The sequence below is a fragment of the Pongo abelii genome, chromosome 16 (assembly GCF_028885655.2).
Source record: "Pongo abelii isolate AG06213 chromosome 16, NHGRI_mPonAbe1-v2.0_pri, whole genome shotgun sequence".
In the NCBI taxonomy this organism is placed as follows: Eukaryota; Metazoa; Chordata; class Mammalia; order Primates; family Hominidae; genus Pongo; species Pongo abelii.
The window spans coordinates 29,978,721-30,003,395 of NC_072001.2; the positions used below are offsets into that span (position 1 = coordinate 29,978,721).

General features: G+C 40.3%; 1 long non-coding RNA gene across 2 annotated transcripts; it reads left to right on the top strand.

Annotated features, from left to right (window-relative positions):
• Positions 1–312: 312 nt before the first annotated feature.
• Positions 313–8,075, top strand: LOC129050426 (uncharacterized). Of its 2 annotated transcripts, XR_008514059.1 has the most exons (5): positions 313–687; positions 2,943–3,102; positions 3,506–3,759; positions 4,301–4,660; positions 6,920–8,075. It is a non-coding gene; the product is annotated as an uncharacterized LOC129050426 (long non-coding RNA). The 2 variants fall into 2 exon arrangements; XR_010137434.1 differs by lacking the exon at positions 6,920–8,075 and having other exon boundaries at positions 313–3,102; positions 4,301–5,869.
• Positions 8,076–24,675: the final 16,600 nt, after the last annotated feature.

A 24,675-nucleotide genomic window follows, 5' to 3' on the forward strand; every position in this document is an offset into this window, starting at 1 on the left:
TCTGGCCACTGGAAGGGAAAGAAACTACCCAGGAATGCCACCTGCTTCCAACTAGCTGAGCCCATGATTGGGGCTCTAGGGAATTTCTCTTTACCTGCCGAGATGTTTTTGTCTTGGGGAACTTCCTTTCTCTTCTTGCCTCTGCACCAGCTGCCGACTACACTTCCTTACCACAGGGCAAGTGACATCTGAAGAGGCTGACAGACTTCAGAGCTGGGTAAGGCAACCAGAATCCCCCCTGAACTGCCTTTGCCTGTTCTGTGATGTCACCTGAGCTCTGCTCTGTTTACATATAGCCGCTTGTGACATCATCTGGGCGTGTATGGAGTCTGTATCTATGTCAAGACCTGCGCTTTGCTCCACTTGGAGGCAGCTGATTGGCGGGAGGGCATCTGAAATTGAGATGAGGTTTCAGGACTTTTACCCAGCCCTTTAGTGGGGATCTGTCTGGGACTGTGCAGTCTGAATCTGCAACTGTAAAAGTGTATAATATCTCATTTTAGGCCCTCATCTCTGTCTCTCTCTCCTCCTCCTCCTTTCCTCTGCAAGGTGATCTGCATAAGCCCCACTCCATCCAGGATCCAGCTCTGGAGGGAAACAGCCTCCACTGCCCTAGCAGGGTCACTCTTTTTAGGGCACTGGAGTACTTCTCACAACTGTGCCAGTTTTCATGGGGAAAGGAAGGATGTGAGCTATTCCACAGGTTATCTAAAGGGCTTGCCACCATGCTTATGCTGCTTAATGTTGTTTATGTGAAAAAAAGCTTAACAGCATATGGGATAAATGTTTAGGCAGTCCTGACTCCAACCCCTCTGCCCTTTTTGTCTGCCTAATTTACCATTTAATTTGTTGCCATTCGGTTACCCTCTACTAGGGTACTAAGTACAGCAGAACGTGGACTTGGGATGAAGTTGATGTGCTGGTGGGCTGGGCCGGTTGGGGGGCGGGGCGATGGTGGGGGAGTGCTGTGCTAGCTGGTGCTAATCACTAGCCTGCCAAGGAGTTTATTCTCTGACCTCTTTGGCTGTCCCAGCTGTGTGGTGGTATTTGGACAAGTGTTCCTTTTAGGACCATGGGTGGTGTTACTGCACTGCTTATATGAAGCTAGAAAAGTCTTTCCAACCCATAGAGGTCTGGTTGAAGGATGTGAGCAGTGCAGAACAGAAGAGAGACAACAAATATATGTTGTCATCACTGTTTCAACAGGGATGAGAATATGTATATAGAAACCAAGTTAGGAGGGGAAACAAGGTCTCTATCCCCTCTGGGAGGCCCCTGGGGCATACCCTAGCTAACAGTAGAGCCTATAGCTATGAGCCCATGACTAAGAGAAAAACAGTCTATTATTGCAGTGCTGTTTGGGCTGTGGACTAGTTAGGTTATAAATTTTGACCTCTGAATGGACGTAACCTATACTAGTCTTTAATGCAGTTAGACTCATTTTGTCAGAGGTCTGGAAAATTAGAAAAAATACCATATGTCCAAGCCTTCACGCTTTTCGAAAATCAAGATTCATACCATAAGGGAAGACGCCAGCTGCCAGCTGTACCAAAGCACAGAATGGAAAAACGGCTCTTCACAAGCCAGAGAGCCAAACTCAGGCAGAAAGGAATGAAGAAGAATTAGGACTTTTACATGTCCTACACCCAAGCTGTTTTAGCAGCTCCAACAACCACAGCCAGAACGCATGTGGCCTCTGCTCCACCCTTAACAGCTCCCACTGTGGTGGGAGCCCTATGGGGCCCTTAGCACTGGCCTCTGCATTGGCCCGGATTGCCTTGATGCTACCAAGTGAGGCATCAGACCAATAAGAGGGAGCTACTCTGCCGCCTGAGTACAATGAGAGAACAGAGATGGCCTCTCCCTCCAGTGCTTGACAGGGTACAGGATTTAGCAAGGAAGTGCCATGGCAGGAGCAAGGGAATTCCCATTTACAAGGATGGCCATGGGTGGCTTGGATGTGAGTGGGCAACCTGTCAGACATTACTGGAGATCCAGCCCATTTCAATATCAAACTTGTGAAATGGAAAAACTCCACCCCACTTTATAGAATGGATCCCCACAAAATGATCTCTATGTGTCTATCTGTGCCACCCACCAGTGTACCTGAGCAGATGTGCAGTCTCTCCTAAATATGCTTCTGACTGCAGACCAAAGAAGATCCAGAGTCTTGGTGCCTCCATGAAACAAATCCAAATACCCCAAACCTGAAGGGACCATTCTGGATGCAGACCCTAATTGGGGCTCCAATTAATAAGTGGATATGGCCCATCTGGAATATTCACAAATATTCATCCTGTTTGGACTCAGGAAAGGGGTACCAAAACAGGAAGCCTCACTAGGAATGACCCCTTCCCCACTCCAGAGACAAAGAAACAGAAGTTTTAACCATAAATGTGGAATGAACAAGGAAGCCTCTGCATCAGAAAAATCAGGCAAGCCTCTGGAACACAGCCAGTGTGCCTAGTGTAAGGAGAAAGGGCACTGAAAGGATGACTATCCCAAAGGAAAGGACCAAGGGGCCAGAAAAAGGAGGAATATGATGAGGAAAAAGCCCACAGTCAAATAATGGAGCAGGGTCACTGCTCTGACCACGGACAGGGATGCCTGGGGGTTCCCCTTAATCCCTCAGAGACCATTAAAATTTCCCCACAAGAAGCCTGGGTACAACTGACAGTGAGGAAAAAATTAATTCATTACCTGGTTGATACTGGGCAAACTATTCCGTTCTTCACACTTTACGAGCAAAAAGCACCAAAATGATTGTACCTGTGATAGGAGTTGCAAGAATAATGCAACAAAAGGCTTTCCTACAACCTTTAGAATGTAAACTACAAAGTCTGGATCTAAGGCATTGCTATTTCTATATGCCAGAATGCCCAATTCCCTTGCTGGGAAAAGATCTATTATGCAAATTAAATACTCAAGTAATTTCTCCCCAGAGAAACAACTATAGCTGCAGGTCCTGCTAGAGCAAGCACTGCAACTAAGATGTTATTCACTTGCCTTAAGAAGAAACAAGAATTCTCCCTTAGAAGTCTATGAGAGAGTATGTAATTGTGAATAGGCAGACGGAATCCCAGGAAAAACAAGAAATACACAGTGAGTGCAGATAGACAAAATAGAAGGGGCTACTGTGCCCTGGGCGGCGGGGGGAAAGCAAATAAAAAAATCAGTATACATTAATAAAGGAAGCCTTAGAAGGAATACAGCCTGTCTTTCAAAAATTTGAGAAGTAGATTGATTCATCCTTGCAGATCCCCATATAATAGCCCTATTGTGCCTATAAGGAAGCTACACTTCAACAAATATCAATTTGCCCAAGACCTGAGAGCCATTAATAAAAATAGTCTTGGATATTCACCCAATGGTGCCTAACCCATATATTCTACTGACTGCTATATAGAGATATGAATGCTTTTCAGTGCTAGATCTAAAAGATGTATTTTTCTGCATTCCAATTGAAGAAAAGACCCAGCAATTATTATTACTTTTTTAATGACAGGACCCAGAGACTAAAACAACCTTTCAATACTGTTGGACAGTGGGGCCTCAATGTGTTAAAAAAACACACCAACAATTTTTGGGGAAATAGTGGCAAAAGACTTAGGAGACCTACAACAAGATTAAGAAGGCTGGCTACAACACATAGATAATTAATACCAGCCACAACTATAGGAAATGCTTAGCCGACCTCATCTTAGTTCTAAATTACCTGGTACAATATGGATACAAATATTCCCAGGAAGCCCCAAATAAGTAAGTAGAAAGTAACCTGTCTTGGCTTTAGGTTAAAGCAAGGCCAAAGGAGCCTGGTCTGGTAAAAAAAACCAGGCAATAGCAACCATAAAGCCCCAGAGAATGGGGGCAACTACGGGGATACTTAGAAAGCGTTAGCTTCTGCCAGATTTGATTCCTACATTTGGACTAATGACTAAAACCCTTTATGAATCTCTAAATGGACTAGACTCAGAGGCCCTGCTCTGGACATTGAAAGGTCAACAAACATTTTATACCATCAAAGAAAAGCTGATATCAGCCCCCATACTGGGATACCAAATTCCCAAAAGCTGTTCAAATTCTATATCCAAGAGAAACAAACCGTAGGTCTGGGTGTGCTAATCCAAACGCTGGGAGATGCCCCACAATCCATGGCCTATTTCTCTAAACAATTATGCCAAAGATTAAGGGATGGCCCCCCTTCCTCTGGACAAAAGCATCCACTGTGAAGTCCTACAGGTAGTAGAACAATTTACTCTGGGACAGCCAGTTACCAGTTACTGTGTTTGTGCCCCGTCAGGTGCTGACTCTGCTAGAACAAAAGGGAGGCTACTGGCTCACTGTGGGGTGAGTGGGCAGATACCAGGCCATCCTCTTATATGATCCAAATATCACCCTACAAACCACCATGGCTCTAAACCCTGCCTCACTGCTCTCAGCCACTGAACACAATCCTGGGTTAAAGCATGACTGTAAATCCTTGATGCAGCTTATTCAAGCATGCTGAACCTGTCAAACTAGACAATGAGTGCTCTGGACTTGAACTACACTGACAGGAGCAGCTTAATGAAAGATGTGCACAGAGCTGGATGTGCCACCGTGACTACCAAAAGGGTAACAGAAGTCCATGCCCTTTCTGCAGCTACCTCTGCACAAAGAGGTGAGTTAATTGCTCTTACCTGAGTCTTTAGAACTGTCCTAGAAAAAGGGAATCTGATTCCATACCTGCATTCCTGGTAAAGCACGCCCACTGGGTGTTTTCGAAACATAGAGGAGGCTGCTTGAAATGAGAAAATACGGACATTAAACACCCAAAAGAAATTCTGGCCCCAGTAAAGGCAATTGCCTTGCCTGCCCAGGCCTCGATCATGCACTGCCCCAACACCAGAGACATAATTCACAACCAAAGGTGACCAGGCAGCTGGCAAAGCTGCAAAATGAGCTGCTCGGGAGGCACAGGATCTGGGACATGAATACTCCATTTGGAATTACTAGATTTTAAACCTCATTACACTGAACAAGATCCCAAACGTGCCCGAGCCAGGGGTTTGAGAAAAGAGATTTCAATTCCCCTGGAAAACTGACACCTACAGGATGATGAAACCCCAAGGCCTTGGTTTATCCAATCTCAAAGCATCTACATAAAGGAACGCACTATAGGAGTGATGCCCTCGCCAACCTAGTGCAACCACATCTCAGTAGCCCACACTTCCAAAATATCATTCGGAAACTTACCCAAGGATGCATCTTGTGCACTACAAACAATCCCAAAATGGAATGTAGCCCTCCTAAAAAAGAGATATACTACAAAGGGCTGAGTCCCTTCAAAGACTGAAAGGTGGGCTTCAGTCAGATGCCTATCTGATTATGTGAGCCAAGGAAAGATCTGAAGTTATTAATAAGAGAAAAAGGAGGAGAGTTAAGCGATACACTTTTGTCAACATGAAGTTCTCAATAAATTCTAGAGTAATAAGTACATACTTGATCTTTGCTGAAACTACCTGAATGGGTGTAGACAGGGGCTTTCCTCCAAAACAAAACAGACTGCTGGGTCTGTGGGGGAGGTACCCCTTTCTCCACTGCTGACTTGCGGTTGCACATCCAAGCTACCACCTCGAGCACTTGGAGTTATGTTTATACGTACGACAAGAGTAAAAATTCTCACCCACTTCCCATCTATAATTACAGTACCACTCACCATGAGTGCTTCACTTTTGGGGAAAGCTGGAAACAAATCTTCCATCTGGCTCATAAGCAGGTTAATATCACCCCCTCTATAGACTATGCTGTACATGACAACATAGGATGGCTGATGATGGTGCAAATTCAGGCAATGGGTCATGCACCTCTACACATCCAAAAGCACAAGAGCAACACACCCCACACTAGCAGCCAGGCTAAGGGATGGTTACCTCTTAGCAATGTGGACAAACCCATCCACTGACTAATAATATGTGGCTAGGATGGCAAAATAGTATCAAGCTACATGGTGGGGCCTATCCTTTCTCCTGGAGTTAGCTATGGGTCTGAGGCAGTCATAGCTGGTCTTACTTACCTTACAGCTGGACTGGCAAATACACCTGGGGGTGCCCTTACCTACCAGGACACATCCTGTCCCATCTGGACCCTCTGCCTGACAACCGGGAAAATGTGAAGGCCAGACAACACCATAAAAAATGGGCACACTGTTGGTTCTACTCACTAGCTGCCTTTTCCTCCCAGATAGCAAACATAGATGTAGAATTATAAGTACAGTCCCTAAGTATAGAGCTGCTGCCTGTAATAACACCTAACCCAACATTACCCTTCCCACTGAAAAAACTCGCAGATTAGACAAGTGGCTCTATAGAACCCTATGGCATTAGATATCCTAACTGCAGCCCAGTGTGACACTTGTGCATTAAGATTGAATGGTGTGTATACCCACCAGATTATTCTCACGATATAATCCAAGCTATGCACGCACCGAATACTCATATTTCTGCTATAAATGTCCTCTCCCAGGATCCCACAATGTCATGGTTTAGTCGACTTCCATGTCCATGGAAGACTCTCATATATGGTATAATTGGTATTCTGCTCACTGTTCTGTTTGGTTGCTGTAGTTTTTGTCAGTTTTCAAGATCTGTATGGAGATGCAGGAAAACCTTTCCCAGAAAATTTTGTGTCCCCACACTATAATGCTCCAACACATTCTCACGTTAGTGTGGGAACCCACGAATATTTCCAACTCCAGGTAAACAGCTTCCAATCTGATACCCTCTAACTGTGCCCCTTTTCAGCAGGAAGAAGCTAGATGGACTGTGTTGCCCACTTTCCTTGGAAATGGAATGGTCTTTTATGGTGAAGGGTTGTAATTGAGTAATATAGCTTCAAAATACATTTAAGTTTTTTCTTTCTCCTTTTTTTTTCTTCCCAGTCTCAAGATGTAACCTTGAAGCAAACTGCAGAAGCCATTGCTTTAGTCTTCAAGTAGAACCTTGAAATATACTTGGGAACCACACCCCCTTCGGTTTCCCACTGTACATGTCCATGCCTTATACACATTTACCTAACTGTACGCTGGTTAAACTCACACCATGCATACTTATCTAACTATATGCCTGTCAAAAAAATACCAGAGGCTAATTTAAAATGAACCAAACATAAAGGCCCAGCTGTGGAACTGTCTCTCTCTTAAAGATTGCCTCAAGATGGATATCTACAGCCTGGCACTATCAAGATGGTATCAGTCTGTCTCCAGATGGACCATAACTAAAGATACACATTGGAGTAAGACACAGACTCCCTGAATCTGCACAACACCTGCATGCCTCCCATGTCATGCGTCATGCTTCCCTTTCTTTAAACCCCTGCCCTCTGCCCCAAATTTTGAACTGGTTTAAAGAGGTGTAATCCAGCCATTTCCCTACTGCTGGATTTGAAAAATAAAGTCACTTTCCTTTCACCCTGCACATCCTCTATGTCATTGCTTTTGCATGCATAGAACAGCCAGACATTCACTCAGTTACATGTGTATCATAAGAGGAATGGAACATGGCACTTTTCTCCCTGACTGCCAATGACTATTTGGAAACAGGGGTGCCCCATCTTCTGTATTACGGTATACTATTTAAGAAACAGACTTATACTTTCACATAAGCTGGCCAACTCCATTTACCCTCTACCTAGCAGTGGAGGCAAAAACAACTCAATCTTGCAAGCTAATTCACCATGTTGACTTCTGATTAACCCCTGTTCGGGGACTGCCTCTAAGCTTTCTGTATAAATATTTTTTTCCTTTATATGCACACTAGGGGATAACATTTCTCTTGTATCTACTGTTCTTTGTGAAAATCATTATTTTTCTGTAAATCCTGCCCTTAGGTCAGAACCACCATGACTATAAATCCTGTGCTTAGATTCACATGGCATTTCTGTCTTTCCCTGAGAGGTAGACTTCAGTTTTCCTACACATTCCTTCCCCATGGTATATAGTCCTATGTGAGACTCAAATATTTGCTCATAAATCCCTACTAAATGTTACTTTCTAAGAGACTGGTTATATCAGCCTCTATCTTCAGCTGTTCAGCTTCCTCATATTTTGGTGGTAGGTTTGCAAAGACCTGCCTTCCATGGAATGCTAACTATTAAAAATGGAGAGCTTTTAGTGGAGTACTGAAATCCCTATTTTACATATGTAGAAATAATTTTTAAAATGATGGTCCTAGAAATCTGTTGAGGAGGAAGCAGCCACATGAGCAGCACAGCAGTGTCGGCTCCAGCAACAGCCCAGTTCCCAGGGTGTGCCTCTGGCTTCACGGAACTCACCTGCTGCACTGGTTTGCCAACTGTTTGTTTTTCTAAGTCCTCATCTGGGAATAGATAACAACTTTAATAATAATATTTAAATCCTTGTTTTGTTCACTTTTTAAGTTTTTAAAAACTCTGATATTCTATTTTTTATAGATATTTATGAAGGCTCACAAAATGTGTCACTTCTAAGGTCTACATTTTAGGTCTCCTGAGCATACAAACTAAATTGACCTTAATGAAATACCAGAGTTTAAATCTGGTATTTCTTCTAAATAATGAGCACCTGTTTGTCAACCCATTTCATCTTTGTCTATACTTGTAGCTAGTGTAAAGAAAGGAATATGCAAAACAATGAAATCATAGTAAAAAGAGTAATTTATCACCCACCTTTCTCTCTCCCTTCCTAGTGTTTTGTAAATCTCCATCTATGTAGCCCAATTACATCTCTTTACTACTCTGATTTGGTTTTATTCACTTATATAATATAATTGTTTGCAAAGTCTGAAAATTGTCTTGAAAAAATGTACATTTTTTCTCCTTTTCATGTGTTCAATTCTATTTGTGCTAAATAAATTTAGACCTTTCACATAAAAAAACTATAAGAACAACATGAAGAATAGATCACTTTCCAATGTGAATTATCAGCCTTATACCACAGCTAGACAAAGTTACTGAAGAAAAACTATGATCAATATGACTTATGAACATAAACACAAAAATTAAAGGAAATACTATCAAAACAAATAACAGACATGTAAAATTTATAAATTTTGATGAAGGTATACATCTTACGAATGCAAATTTGGTTCAACATACAAAAAGAATTAGTGCCATAAACTACATTAAGAGATAAGGGACACAATACACGTGGTCATCTTAAAAGATGAGCAATAAGCACTTGCTAAATTGAAATTTAATTTATTATAAAAACATACAAGAAGTTAGGCAAATAAGAAATGTTTCCTCACCATGAAAGCACAGAAAACCTCACATGACATCCTAAATGCTCTGAGAAGCTCAAACACTTTCTTGTAAAATTAGAAACAAGAGGACGATACCACTTTCACAGTTTTAGTCACCACTGTATTGGAGGATGTGGACAAGGTAATTGGTGTAGAAAATAAACATAACACAGTCAGATTGGAAGGAAAGTCAGATTATGTCTCCAAATGACATGATCCTGCCTAGAGACATCATAAAAACTCTAATAAAACATAACAAAATATGAAAAAAGGGTTAAGCAAGCTTGTACAGGTTAAGCAGGTTGTACAGGTTAAGCAGCTTAGTACAGGTCAATATATAAAATCAACTGTATTTTTATTTATTAGCAATTAACAATCTAAAAACAAATTTTCAAAAACCATTTCATGTAAAATGGCATAAAAGTTAAATATCTATGAATTAATTTAATAAAATAAGTATAAGATACATATACTGAGGACTACAAAACATGTCAAACAAATTAATACAATTATAAATTAAATACATTGAGCTTTCACTGATTACAAAGCTTAGTATCATTAGGTTGCTGATACTTTCCAAATATATCTAATGCAATCGCTAGCTAAATCCTAGGTGACATTTTCTCCCTAAATTGGCAACTTTACTCTAAAATTCATATATGAACCAATCGAATTCCAGAACAGACAAAAATAATTTTGAAAAAGAACAAAGTTTGTGTAGTAAAATCCTACTTTCTGATTTCAAAACATACTACAAAAGAAATAGTAATCAAAATTGTGTTAAGGATATGGAACAACAAAAGACCCAGGATAGCCATAGCTATCCTAAGCAGAAAGAACAAAACTAGAGGAATTATATTACCTGACTTCAAATTATACTAGAGAGCTATAGTAAACGAAATGGCATGGTATTGGAATAAAAATACCCATATAGACCTATGGAACAGAATAGAAAACCAAGGAACAAATCCACAGCCCTACAGTTATGTCATTTTCGACAAAGTTGCCAAGAATGTACACTGGGGAAAAAGCCAGTCTCTTAAATAAATGGTGCTGGGAAAACTGGTTATCGATATGCAGAAGAATGAAACTACAACTCTGTCTCTCACTGTATGCAAAAAATCAAATCAACATGGATTAAAGACTTAAATTGAAGACCTCCAATTATGAAACTATTACAAGAAAACATTAAGGAAACTCTCCAGTATGTTGGTCTAGGAGAAAATTTCTTACATGCATGGTAAAACAATTTTACAAGGTTGACAAGTGAATTCAATATACAGAAATATTTCCCCACACAGTGTTGCTGGGACAAATGGACATTGACATGCAGGTTTTCTCCTCCCTAGCACCATATGCATGATTCACTCAAATTAATAATGCACCTAAATATAGGAGTCAAATAGACCAAATCCATAGAACAGAATATAAGAATACATCTTCATCCCTGAAATAAATTGGATCTTTGTCCCCACCAAATCTCATGTCAAATTGTAATCTGCAGTGTTTGCCGTGGGACCTGGTGGGAGCTGATTGGATCCTGAGGGTGATTTTCATGAATGGTTTAGCACCACTGGTGTTGTTCTCCTGATAGTGAGTGAGTTCTCACAAGATCTGGTTGCTTAAAAGTGTGTAGCACTCCAGCCCCTCTCTTCATCCTGCTCTGGCCATGTGAAGTGCTGGCTCCCCCTTTGCCTTCCACCATGATTGGAAATTTCCTGAGGCCTTCCCAGAAGCAGAAGTCACTATGCTTCCCATACAGCCTGCAGAACTGTGAGCCAATTAAGCCTCTTTTCTTTATATATTACCCAGTCTCAGTATTTCTTTATACCAATGGGAGAACAGACTAATACAGTAGCCTTGGGTTAAACAATGGTTTGTAAGCTATGACACCTAAAGCAAATGAACATAATTTTAAAAAGACATAATGAACTTCATCAGAAATCAAGTATTAAAATTAAAAAACAGACACTTGGAACTCATTACAAAAAAGTATTGTGTGATTCAAAGTACATGGTTAAAAGTAAAAAGGCAACACCAAAGGATGAGAGAAAATCTTTAAAAATCTCATAGCTAATTAGGGTCTGTTATCCAGAATAGATAAAAAGTCTTACTTCTTGAAAATAAAAAGGCAAACGTCTTAATCAAAAATGGCAAATAATTTGAAGAGTCATTTTTCCAAAAAAAGTTGTAGTCTTGTCCAATAAACACATGAGAACATGCTCAATTCTTTTGTTATTCAAGAAATGCAAATCTAAACAACCATAAGATATACTTTAGAAACCTCAAAGCTATTTTGATAACTAAATAAAATGAGTTGGAAAAGGCAAAATACTATCTGATGCCATTTATATAACACTCTGAAAAAGAAAAAAGTACAGAGACAGTATTCGGTGAGTACGAAGAGATTGGACCACAGAAAATTTGAATCAGTAAAGTACAAGAAATGTCTCTGGGGCTGTGAAATTGTTCTGTATGACAACATGACACTGAATATGTGACACTGTTATTCAAGACCTACAGAACTTCATAACACACAGACGGTAAAATAAAAACCTTATTTCGGCCAGGCACCATGGCTCATGCCTGTAATCCCAACACTTCGGGAGGCTGAGGTGGAGGGGATCACTTGAAGACAGGAGTTCAAGACCAGCCTAGCCAACGTGGCAAAACCCTGCCTCTACTAAAAATACAAAATACAAAAATTAGCCATGCATGGTGGCACATGCCTATAATCCCAGCTACTCTGGAGGCTGAGGCAGGAGAATTCCTTCAACCTGGGAGGCAGAGGTTGACGTAAACCAAAATTGCACCACTGAACTCTAACCTGGGGAACAGAGCAAGACTGTATCCAAAAAAAAAAAGCCTTATTTAGTTGATAGACAGAGAGATTAACTAAATAATATAACTGTATAACAAATGTGTGAAATAAGCTCACTAGAGTGGGAAAAGGGGGCTGACCTAAGTAAATTAGGAAATAGAGGGAAATTCTGAGATTCTAAGTCAAAAGGACAAATAATTTGTATATAAGGACTTAGTTTTAGCTGGTAAAGTAGTTTCCCAGGGGTGTATAAATTACCACTTTTGAAAACGCTATGCATGTATTTTTGGATGATATCATTAAGTTAACAAAGCCAACTAGTTCCATGTTAGAGGCGCAAGCTACATACAAGAGAGTTAGAACAGGTACATAGCTTCATGTGGTACTGGATTAGATCATGTGCTGCCAGAAATTTTACATGGAACTCATGGTTAGTTTAATATAGATACATATACATACATACTGAAATATTTATATACATGTATATATTTGTAAGTCAGTAAACACATGTGTATTATTTTGCTCAGTCAGCTGACAAGGCCTCAAGTCATCAGATGTACTAGGGGCAATGAATATACCACAGTCTCTAGATCTTCATTTCTAATTCCATTTTCCATTCAAAGGAACTAGGGCATTGTGAAGAAATGATGGATAATAGGGATAGACAGCGAATAAACATAATCAGCCTGCAGCACCTAGTAGTGCCAGAAGAAAAGAAAATGCCAACCAACAATGCAACAAACCAAACAGCACACAACACCAACAAACCATAAGTATGGGGAGATTTCAAAATTATAGAGGATCCAACTGAGAGAAAGTCCCAGCCGGGAGTGGTGGCTCAAGCCTGTAATCCCAGCACTTTGGGAGGCCAAGGCGGGCGGATCATGAGGTCAGGAGATCGAGACCATCCTGGATAACATGGTGAAACCTTGTCTCTACTAAAAATACAAAAAATTAGCCGGGCATGGTGGTGGGCGCCTGTAGTCCCAACTACTCAGGAGGCTGAGGCAGGAGAATGGCGTGAACCCAGGAGGCAGAGGTTGCACTGAGTCGAGATCGTACCTCTGCACTCCAGCCTGGGCGACAGAGTGAGACTTCATCTCAAAAAAAAAAAAAAAAAAAAAAAGGAAGAAAAAGAAAGTCTCTTGGACAATATTGAAGCAATTTGAGCAATAAACCAAATTAATTATTTCAAGTGAAGTGTAAAATAAGTACCCATATTTGTCTATGGGTAGAACAATGATGGAATAATATGGAACAATTGAAGAAGAATTGGCATTTCTTCATTGTGATTAATTCCAAATAATTTTGCAGACACTCTGCCCCTAGGAAGTGGAACATAATTCTTCACTTCTTATTTGTGTGTTGTGTAGTGACTTCTTTTTGAAACATACAACATGGAAAGGGGAAGAAAAAAAGAGTAATTTCACTGTGCAGAAATTTGATTGGAACTATCTCATTCAGGTGATTAAATTAACATCAAAAGTGGTAAAGCTGTTACAGTCTGTACCCTTAACAGGATGTGATCAGAATGGCACTTTCCCTCTGTGGTCTTCCTCCCTGAAACCTACAATCCAGTCTAATCATGAAAGAAACACCAAAGAAATCCCAAATTAGGAATGCCAATGTCATAGGAATCATGGAAACTTGGAGAAATTGTCACAGTCAAAGTCGATTAAGGAGCATGAATTGTAAATGTAATGAGGTATCCTGGATAGGATCCTGGAACAGAAACTCGACATTAAATGATGACTAAATCAATCTGAATAACGTGTGGATAGTTAATAACAGTGTAATATTGATTGGTTCATTGTGACTAATATCCCACACTAATGTAAGGGGGTTATTAAGGAACATGGTGTATGGAGTCTGTGGAAACTCTATGTATTATATTTGAAACTGCTCTGTAAATCTAAAACTGTTCTTAAATTTCAAAAGTTTATTTTATTTTAAGCCTTTGCTGAGCTTATAAAACAGAAAGAACATTAACAATATCATTAATGCCCCCTGAATGTATCTCCTGAATTTCATCATCTATGTTAACAGCTGAAGGTAACTATTATTACGGATTATCTTTGTCAGTCTCTAATTTTCTTATATTCATTTTTCCTGTATGTTTGTATATATAAATAGTATATTGTTTTGTCTCTTATCTTTAAACTTAAATAAATATAAATATTGAAAATATTGAATTTAATCCATATCCCTAGTCTAATTATGAGAAGACATCTGACAAATTCATATTGTGGGAAATTTTACAATGGAACTGACTAGTCCTTGTCAAAAGGGTCAAGGTAATAGAAAATAAGTGAAGACTGAAAAACCATTTCATATTGGAGAAGATCAGATGTGGTAGGTAGAACTTAAGATGGCACCCAACGACTCCAACCTCTAAGTATAAGTGAAGTTGATAAGTAACTTTGTATTTTAATTCCTTCTAATGAATGTAGTCAGAAACTGTGAGTTGCTTAAAATCAACAGAATACTACAATGGTGATGGGACATTAGTAGGATGATGATGTTACATTAGATGGTGATTCTTGTGTTGCTAGCAAAGTCCCTCCTCCCTTGGTGGTTTGATGGAACATTTGCCATATGGGAGAAGCCAACATGGGAGGGAACTGAATGCAGAAACAGGCCAAAGCCAACAAAGAACTGAGGCCCTTGGCCCAAAACCCTTACCCAGAGTTTGCAATATTACATTTAAAATGAATCCAAGATACTTTTCAAAAAGTGTTTTTTGAAAAAACACTGTATCACTCACAGGTAGTATGAATATCTTAGAATAAAAAAAAACTTAACTCTTTTGTTCTCCCTATTAGTACTGTCATTCATTTCACTTATACGTGAATATACATGCACATATACATGTATATTTACATACATATAACATATAGACATAAGCATGCCTAATCAAATAGATTGGTGCTACTATTGTGTTCCAGAAACCATTATCTGTGAGACTAAATTAAGAATATGAAAAATAAAAGTTTTATTCCATAGGGCAACCATTAAAATAGTAAAAAAAAAAAAAGTTATATAATTGATATGCTAAGAATGGAGAGAAAACAGAATCGCATAAAATTCTCAACTAAAACCTCAAAACACAGAAAATAAGTGAAGTACAATAACGGGGCAACAAATCAAAAAGAGTAACACATATGGTTGATATTAATCCAACTCCATTGGTTGTCAATAGTCTGAAAGCATCAATCAAAGAACTGAGAATGTCAGCATAGATCAATAAAGTCAACCCAACTAAATGATGTTAAGTAAAATCTATGAAATATAAAGACATGTATACATTTAAAATAAATAGATGAAACAAAATAGCTTAGGCTAACACTTATCAAATAAAGGAAGAGTCGCTGCATGAATTACACACAGAGAAGTCTTCAAGCAAAGAAAGTCACTAAAAGTAAAGACGGGCATTACACAAAGATGAAGGGGTCAGTTCTCCAGCACAACATAATAATCCTTAAAGCATTTAAGCGCCTAACAACAGAATGTCAAACTATGTAAGGCCAAAACTGACATAACTGCAAAGAGAAAGAGATTAATTCATTATTATAGTTGGAAACCTCAACCCTCTCTGTCAGATAGTATTTGTCTGCAACTGTACAGTTACTGTCATCTATACACAAGGGTTACCTCAGCTCCATCCAAGTGCCAAGCATTTTCAGGAATGGAGATGTGCCTTCGTATATTACTGGAGGCGTCTCCTGCAGGGGCTCCACAACAGGGGCAGCACTGGTCTCATAGTGTCTTGGCCCTATGATAGCATGCATCTCCCAAAGGACTCGATAGCATGCATCTCCCAAAGGACTCGTGGAGCGGGTGCTACATTGTTGCAGGTATACATGCCACTTCTGTATAATGGAGGCTTGAGAAATAGCTGATATTGGCCTGGAAAACAACCCTTCTATCCAGCCCTTAATAGAGAGATCTGTTCTCATTGTTACTGGCAGATGATCAGTTACAGGCTCAATGTGCTGCATGGTCTTGCATGCTCCCAGAACCTGTTGTTCAATTGGAGAATACTGGGTTTCAGCACATTTCCATAGCTGTGACCAGAATCTTAGAAGAACTGCTTTCCCATGCTGAATGTGCCAGAGGACCTGTTTTGTCCCTTCAGGGTTTACAGTCACATCAAAAGACACTGGTATCCCGGAAGGGGGGAACTAGAGCTTGTGCCTGAGCAATCAATATTTTAGCCTTTTCAAATGCTACCACTTGTTCTTTAGTTCTTTATCCTAGATTTTTTTTTTTTTTTTTTTGAGACAGGGTTTCTAGCTCTTTTGCCCAAGTTGGAGTGCAGTGGCACGATCTCAGCTCACTAAATACTCCACCTCCCAGCTTCAAGCAACTCTCATGCCTCATCCACACAAGTAATTGGGATTACAGGTATGAATCACCATGCCTGGCTAATTTTTTGTATTTTTAATAGAGAAGAGGTTTCACCACGTTGGCCACGCTGGTCTCGAACTCCTGGCCTCAAGTGATCTGCCTGCCACGGTCTCCCAAAGTGCTGGGATTACAGGTGTGAGCTACTGTGCCCAGCTGAGATTGCTTCTTTAATAGTCAGTATAGGGGAGGCAAACATTGAGATAAACATGGAATGAAAGCCCACCAGTATCCCAAAAGACCTAGGAAACTTTGTAACTGTTTAACTGTTTTAGGTATGGAAAATTGTTATATTTTCTCAATGACCAAGCCGGAAGTAAGGTGTGTCTTACCTGGCCAAGTGACCCATAGGAACTTTGCAGCTGGTTCCAGGCCTTCTGCTTTTGTGAGTTGATGGCCCATCCTCTGGTTTGAAGGAGGGTGTCAATGTGTCTCCTTATTGCTGTAGCAATGACAAGTCTTCAGAAGTTAGAGTATCATCAATATAATGACTGCAAGTCAGGGTAAAAAGGATGCTAAGGAAGGCATTAGCTAAATCTAACACAGCATGATAAGTGCCTATGTTTTGTATTAATTGCTCAATCACTTGAGTTATATTACATAGAGCAGCATGTATCTTAGAAAGATCAGTAGTGTCCACTCATCTACTGTCATATCCAAGTGCCATCAGATTTTCTTATTGGTCACACAGGATGGTTGAAAGGACTCTGGGCTGGCCAGATAATATTAACTTTGGCCAGTTTCTCCATGGTGGCTGTGATTTCTTGTATTCTACCAGGAAGATGGTATTGTCTCACATTAACAATACACTGTGGGGGAGGGAGGTGTACACCTTCCCATTTTGCCTCCCATCTTAATATAGCCTTTGTCCTAGGTGAGATTCCCCCACAGATGTTTGTAAAGAGCATCCTAAGAAGACATCCATACGCAAGATGTTTTCTGCAATAGGTGAGATAAAGACAGGAGAGTAAGCAAGGGGGAACTCCAGACAAAACTAAGGAGGAGAGGAGTTTGTTTCTCTCAGATTTTTAACCCCTCACAACCATCTATAGCTTCGCACTTACCAGGGTGTCTCTCTGGATTTCCATCAATTAAGACACATTCTGCACCTGTGCCCACTAAAGCTAAGGTTCTCCTACTGCTGTTTTAGACTCCAATCAATAGTGAGCTCCAAATACAGCCTCTGGTCACCCCCTATTGATCTCACACAGAAGCAGCCTTGACCCTACCTATGATCTCCAGGCTGGAAAGAAGTCCACCCCTGAATTGCAGAGATTGGGATCCTTTTACCAAAGGTTTCTTCCTGTCTTTCTCCCTCTTCTGGTGGAGGCGGGGGAGGTACTTAGAACGTGTCTAAACTATTGATCAGGAGTCAGATCTTTCCAAACCCCACTAATACGCCATTGGGTTGCCCATCTATATTCTCTTTGTCAATCCCAGCTGAAATCAGATCATACCACATTTGTTTCCTAGTAACCCTAATTGTGCCTTTATAAACTCCTTTTTTCAGTCCAGCAGACTTTGTTTCTCCCTTTTTCCATTTTCCTTTAGCAACCAGTCAGACCTAATCTCTTCCCTTTTGGTTTCTAGGAAATCTGAAATGGCTTTCCCTATATCTTGTCCCATAAGGGGGTTATTGCACTTCCAGGGGTACTTCTGTCTCCATTTTTCAGGTTCATTCCCTTCTAGGGAGATATCATCCTCACTGGTGTCCCATAGCTGCATCATTCATGTACATAAGGCTTTCTCTTGGCAGCTGTTTAAAAGTTTTTGCTGTATCCAGTAATCCTACCCAGGCCTGTGTGTGTTGGAATTTTGCTTTCCACTTCATGAACAGTTTCACTCTCAAATGGGAAGGATAATGATCTTCCTCCTCTGAGTTAAACTCTATGTCATCATCTGCCTCACTGGTTGGTTCCCAAGAATTACAGGTATTTGCATCCCAGCCTGCATTGGCAAGGACAGTCCACACATTCAGCTGGCACAGCTTTCTCTCTCCCAGCCACACAAAGTGGCAAGGTACGATTTCCAACTGTGCCTCTTGAGTTTCAAGTTTATCATAAAACCAGACATTAACACAGACATGGAAGTTCTCATCCCTTTCTCACTGTGATTCTTTTCCTAGCTTCCCTACACATGCCTCAGCTGCTACCTGCGCTTTCGTGACCACTTACATAGATAATAATAGCAGCAAACTCACTGTTATCACTGTTTTGCCACCTTTTTCACCACAGTGAGTCATACTTTTTAGTAACATTTTACTAAAAAGCTTTAAACACACATAGCGGTCCATCGATATGTAGCATATGGGCAACGCCACCGACGTGGATGAGGAGGGCCACTCATAAAACTTCCTCCACAGATGCTTCTTTCCCCTTGTCCATACTTTGGTTTCCTGGCTGGCCATTTGCTCTGTTAAAGGGCCGTATACACAAAGCAACTCTGAAATGCCAAAGGATCTGAAAAATTAAAGAAGAAGGCAGAAAATCCATTTAGTCAGTACTGGTTAATTTATTGATGGAACTTACACGCAGAAGTATAACCTTGGATGGCTGCAGGTAGGTAGTTGTTCACACTGTTACTCTCCAGACCCAGGGTTAATACTCCACAGGGAAAGGGTATACATGCTTTAGCAAGGCAATTAAAAGCAACCCTCCAGAATGGACAAGGAGGCTACATGCCTCATAGCCTGTAATTTTTGTGGTAATACCCAGGTTGACATGATTTTACGCTAAGGACAGTTAATAAATGAGAGATCAGAAGGCATTCATGGAACCGGGGCAAATCAGAAGTAATATGGTGGACCAGCATCCAAGTTGGGTCACTTTGTCTCCACAGGTTCTGTGACCTGCTGTTTTTTCGAAGTACAGCTGGGAATATTAATGTAAGTGCAAGACATGCAAGGTTTTATACTTCCCTGTCTTCAGTAGCACAGTGATGAAAAGAACAGTCTCTGGAGGGAAATGTCTAGTGTGAAATTAACTCTCTAAAAAATAAGAAGATGTAATATTTGAACACAGAAGAATCAACAGGCCAGGCACGGTGTCTCACACCTGTAATCCCAGCACTTTGGGAGGCCAAGGCGGATGGTCAGGAGACTGAGACCAGCCTGACCAACATGGTGAAACCCCATCTCTACTAAAAATAAAATAAAATAAAATAAAATAAAATAGCCAGGTGTGGGGACATGTGCCTGTAGTCCCAGGCACTCAGGAGGCTGAGGCAGGAGAATTGCTTGAACCCGTGAGGCAGAGGTTGCAGTGAGCCAAGATCACAGCATTGCACTCCAGCCTGGGTAACAGAGTGAGACTCTGTCTCAAAAAATTAATAATAATAAAATAAAGAAGAATCCATAAAAATAAAACAGAGTTGAAAATCTGATAGATGCCTATATAAACAAATAATCCAAAAGAATAAGTAAAGGAAAAAGGTGAATTTTCTTTTTTTTTTATTTTTGAGACGGAGTCTCACTCTGTCACCCAGACTGGAGTGCAGTGGCGCCATCTTGGCTCACTGCAAGCTCCGCCTCCCAGGTTCACACAATTCTCCTGCCTCAGCTTCCCAAGTAGCTGGGACTACAGGTGCCCACCACCATGCCTGGCTAATTTTTTGTATTTTTAGTAGAGATGAGGTTTCACTGTGTTAGCCAGGATGGTCTCGATCTCCTGACCTCGTGATCCACCTGCCTTGGCCTCCCAAAGTGCAGGGATTACAGGCGTGAGCCACCGCGCCAGGCTGGGAAAAGATGAATTTTCAATAAATATTTCAGGATACTGAATGTCCATCTGGAGAAATAAAATTTACTTTTAAACTCATGCACAAAATCGACTTCAGGTGGATTATAGACCTCCATAGAAAAAAGAATTCAATGGAGTATTTAGAATTTAATATAGGAAAATAGTTCCATTACAATAGGGTAGGTGAGGAATTCTTAAAAAGCACCTACAAAGTGTTTATTCTAAGAGAGAAGTGCTATTCTAACATAGTTGATGTGAGTAGGAACACTGGGTCAAGCTCAAGGTTGTTCTAAGTCTTTTCCTGTAGGGCTTCAGCTCAGATTCAGAGCTACAACTTTCAGAAGGTCACAGTAGTGTCTACCTCTTGAGATGCTGTGACAACTTAATGCACTCATACACAAAATGTGTAGACTAATAGCAGGTTTGAAAGGAAAATAAAATCTCAGAACACTAAATCACTATGCCCAATGGGAAAGTTACGCTTGGGAACTGTGTCACACTAAAACTGACTTCCTTTTTTTCCCAAATAGATAGCTGTAATTATACATGGTTACTTTATCTTATGCAAAATGTAGATACAGCAAACATGAGATGAATGCATAATCGACTTTATCCCTCACTCCTCTATTTTCACATATAAAATGTAGTTTCAGTGAGTGCTAATCAAAGCCTCACGAGAATGCAAACACTTGCCTCAGTGCCTAGCCCTCTTTTGTTTTTCCCCCCTTCCCCTACTGCTCACTTTTTCCCCTTTAAATGCTGAAGTCATCAAAACTCTCTTTGGAAAAAGCACAGAACACAGATCCTGCTGTAACTTGTGTTGCTTTTTCCCATGCACATTCTCAACGTTGGCAAGATCTAGCTCTAAATTTATTGAGACCTGCCTCAGTCACTTTTCGGTTTACATTTTGGAAACCACAACGAGTTCTGTGCAGAGTTTGGCCCTTTGGCCTGCAGCAACTCTCCTAGCAGGGCCCTGGTACAGCCAACTGGAAGCTTTGTATTGCTCTGACTGATTGCATGATTTGCTGAGGTCTGGGAGCTTCCCCCTACAGAGATCCCTGATCTCCCAAACTTTTTGTTTGAGATCTGAGGTATGTTCTCTTGTAGAACTCCTTTTCTGGGAGTTTGCTGCTTCTGAGGAGGCAGAGAGCAGTCTTCTGCTTGGGCCAGCATCTCCAAGTAAGGAGCTGGCTGGGGGTTTTTAAATTGGATTTGGTAGCTTTAAGTCTAGCTTTCTTGTTAGCCAGTTATAAATTCTTAGGTTCAAAGATCTCAACTTATGTAAATTGTGCAATCACTTTTTCTCCCTGTTTTGGTAAAAATCACTGTTTGTCTCCTCTACAAAGTTTTGATTGGAGATACATAAAAAAGATTTTAGAGATCTCATATTCTTAATCATTGATTAGAAAATCAAATTTTTTTTTCTTTTATTATTATTATTATTATTATACTTTAGGTTTTATGGTACATGTGCGCAATGTGCAGGTAACTTACATATGTATACGTGTGCCATGCTGGTGCGCTGCACCCACCAACTTGTCATCTAGCATTAGGTATATCTCCCAATGCTATCCCTCCCCCCTCCCCCCACCCCACAACAGTCCCTGAAGTGTGATGTTCCCCTTCCTGTGTCCATGTGTTCTCATTGTTCAATTCCCACCTATGAGTGAGAATATGCGGTGTTTGGTTTTTTGTTCTTGCGATAGTTTACTGAGAATGATGATTTCCAATTTCATCCATGTCCCTACAAAGGACATGAACTCATCATTTTTTATGGCTGCATAGTATTCCATGGTGTATATGCGCCACATTTTCTTAATCCAGTCTATCATTGTTGGACATTTGGGTTGGTTCCAAGTCTTTGCTATTGTGAATAACGCCGCAATAAACATACGTGTGCATGTGTCTTTATAGCAGCATGATTTATAGTCCTTTGGGTATACCCAGTAATGGGATGGCTGGGTCGAATGGAGTTTCTAGTTCTAGATCCCTGAGGAATCGCCACACTGACTTCCACAAGGGTTGAACTAGTTTACAGTCCCACCAACAGTGTAAAAGTGTTCCTATTTCTCCACATCCTCTCCAGTACCTGTTGTTTCCTGACTTTTTAATGATTGCCGTTCTAACTGGTGTGAGATGGTATCTCATTGTGGTTTTGATTTGCATTTCTCTGATGGCCAGTGATGGTGAGCATTTTTTCATGTGTTTTTTGGCTGCATAAATGTCTTCTTTTGAGAAGTGTCTGTTCATGTCCTTCGCCCACTTTTTGATGGGGTTGTTTTTTTCTTGTAAATTTGTTGGAGTTCAGCAAAGTCTCAGGATACAAAATCAATGTGCAAAAATCACAAGCATTCTTATACATCAATAACAGACAAACAGAGAGCCAAATCATGAGGGAACTCCCATTCACAATTGCTTCAAAGAGAATAAAATACCTAGGAATCCAACTTACAAGGGATGTGAAAGACCTCTTCAAGGAGAACTACAAACCACTGCTCAAGGAAATAAAAGAGGATACAAACAAATGGAAGAACATTCCATGCTCATGGGTAGGAAGAATCAATATCATGAAAATGGCCATCCTTCTCAAGGTAATTTACAGATTCAATGCCATCCCCATCAAGCTACCAATGACTTTCTTCACAGAATTGGAAAAAACTACTTTAAAGTTCATATGGAACCAAAAAAGAGCCCGCATCGCCAAGTCAATCCTAAGCCAAAAGAACAAAGCTGGAGGCATCACACTACCTGACTTCAAACTATACTACAAGGCTACAGTAACCAAAACAGCATGGTACTGGTACCAAAATAGAGATATAGATCAATGGAACAGAACAGAGCCATCAGAAATAATGCCACATATCTACAAGTATCTGATCTTTGACAAACCTGACAAAAACAAGAAATGGGGAAAGGATTCCCTATTTAATAAATGGTGCTGGGAAAACTGGCTAGCCATATGTAGAAAGCTGAAACTGGATCCCTTCCTTACACCTTATACAAAAATCAATTCAAAATGGATTAAAGACTTAAATATTAGATCTAAAACCATAAAAACTCTAGAAGAAAACCTAGGCATTACCATTCAGGACATAGGCATGGGCAAGGACTTCATGTCTAAAACACCAAAAGCAATGGCAACAAAAGCCAAAATTGACAAATGGGATCTAATTAAACTCAAGAGCTTCTGCACAGCAAAAAGAAACTACCATCAGAGTGAACAGGCAACCTACAAAATGGGAGAAAATTTTCCCAACCTACTCATCTGACAAAGGGCTAATATCCAGAAAATCAAATTTTACAAATGACTTACAATAGCGTCATGACTGTCCTTGAGAATTCTGGCTCTGTACATTAAAATCTCTTAGCATTGCTTGAAATTCATCAGACATACCCTTGATTAAAGGGCATGGTCAAATATTTAACTTTCTTTGGGTTCAATGTACATACATGTGTTAGTGTGTGTTCCAAAATTGTACACCAAACCTGTGTGACACACAATTTACCTGTATTACAAACCTGCAAATGTACCCCTGAACCTAAAACAAAATAATTCGTAAAATAAAATAGAAATGTCTTCAGAATTTAATTTAGATATTTGGTCTGAACTGGTCAGGCAAGTCAGATACTGTTTTTGCTGGATGTTTTAGGGCCATAAACCGCTGTGTGATATTTTAAATAATTGTTTGACTTGTCTTTCTTATAGCCATAGTAAGGTCAGGGGACATATAGTGTTCTCCCTAGCCCAGCTGTGCCCTCTGACTACACTGGGAAGGGTCAGACGTTATTGGCAGGTCTGTCTTTTGTCCCTGGCTCTGCACCTGATACATAAGTAAAATTTCTTACTTCCTAGATTTTTTCACTACAAATAAGAGTTACTGAGGGGTAACATTACAATTAACATATATAATTGAATCTACTAGATGCATCCAAAGTGTATAATAAAAGGGAGATGTGTTTTTAGAAAAAAAAAACGCTACAGAAAGGTATGAGAAATGTGTTTTCCTTACAAAGGGAAAGTACTTTTGTCTACGGTAGAGGTTTTCAAGTTGTCTTTAAATTAAAGGCAAACTTATGGATAAAGCTAAATGGATACAGAAAGTTGAGGCTTGGTGTGGTGGTGCATTCCTGTAATCCCAGCACTTTTGGAGGCCAAAATGGGAGGACTACATGAAGTCAGCAGTTTGTGACCAGCCTGGGTAACAAAGTGAGATATCATATCTACAAGAAAAAAAAAAAAAAAAAAATCAGCCAGGCACAGTAGTGTGTGCCTGTTGTCTCAGCTACTCAAGAGGCTAAGGTGGGAGGACTGCTTGAGGCTAGGAATTTGAAGCTATAGTAAGCTATGACTGTGTCACTGCATTCCAGCCCAGGTGATAGAGTGAGACCTTGTCTCAAAAAAAAGGTAAAGGAAGCTTGGAGAGAATTTTTTGTTGTTGTTCTAAGGTAAAAT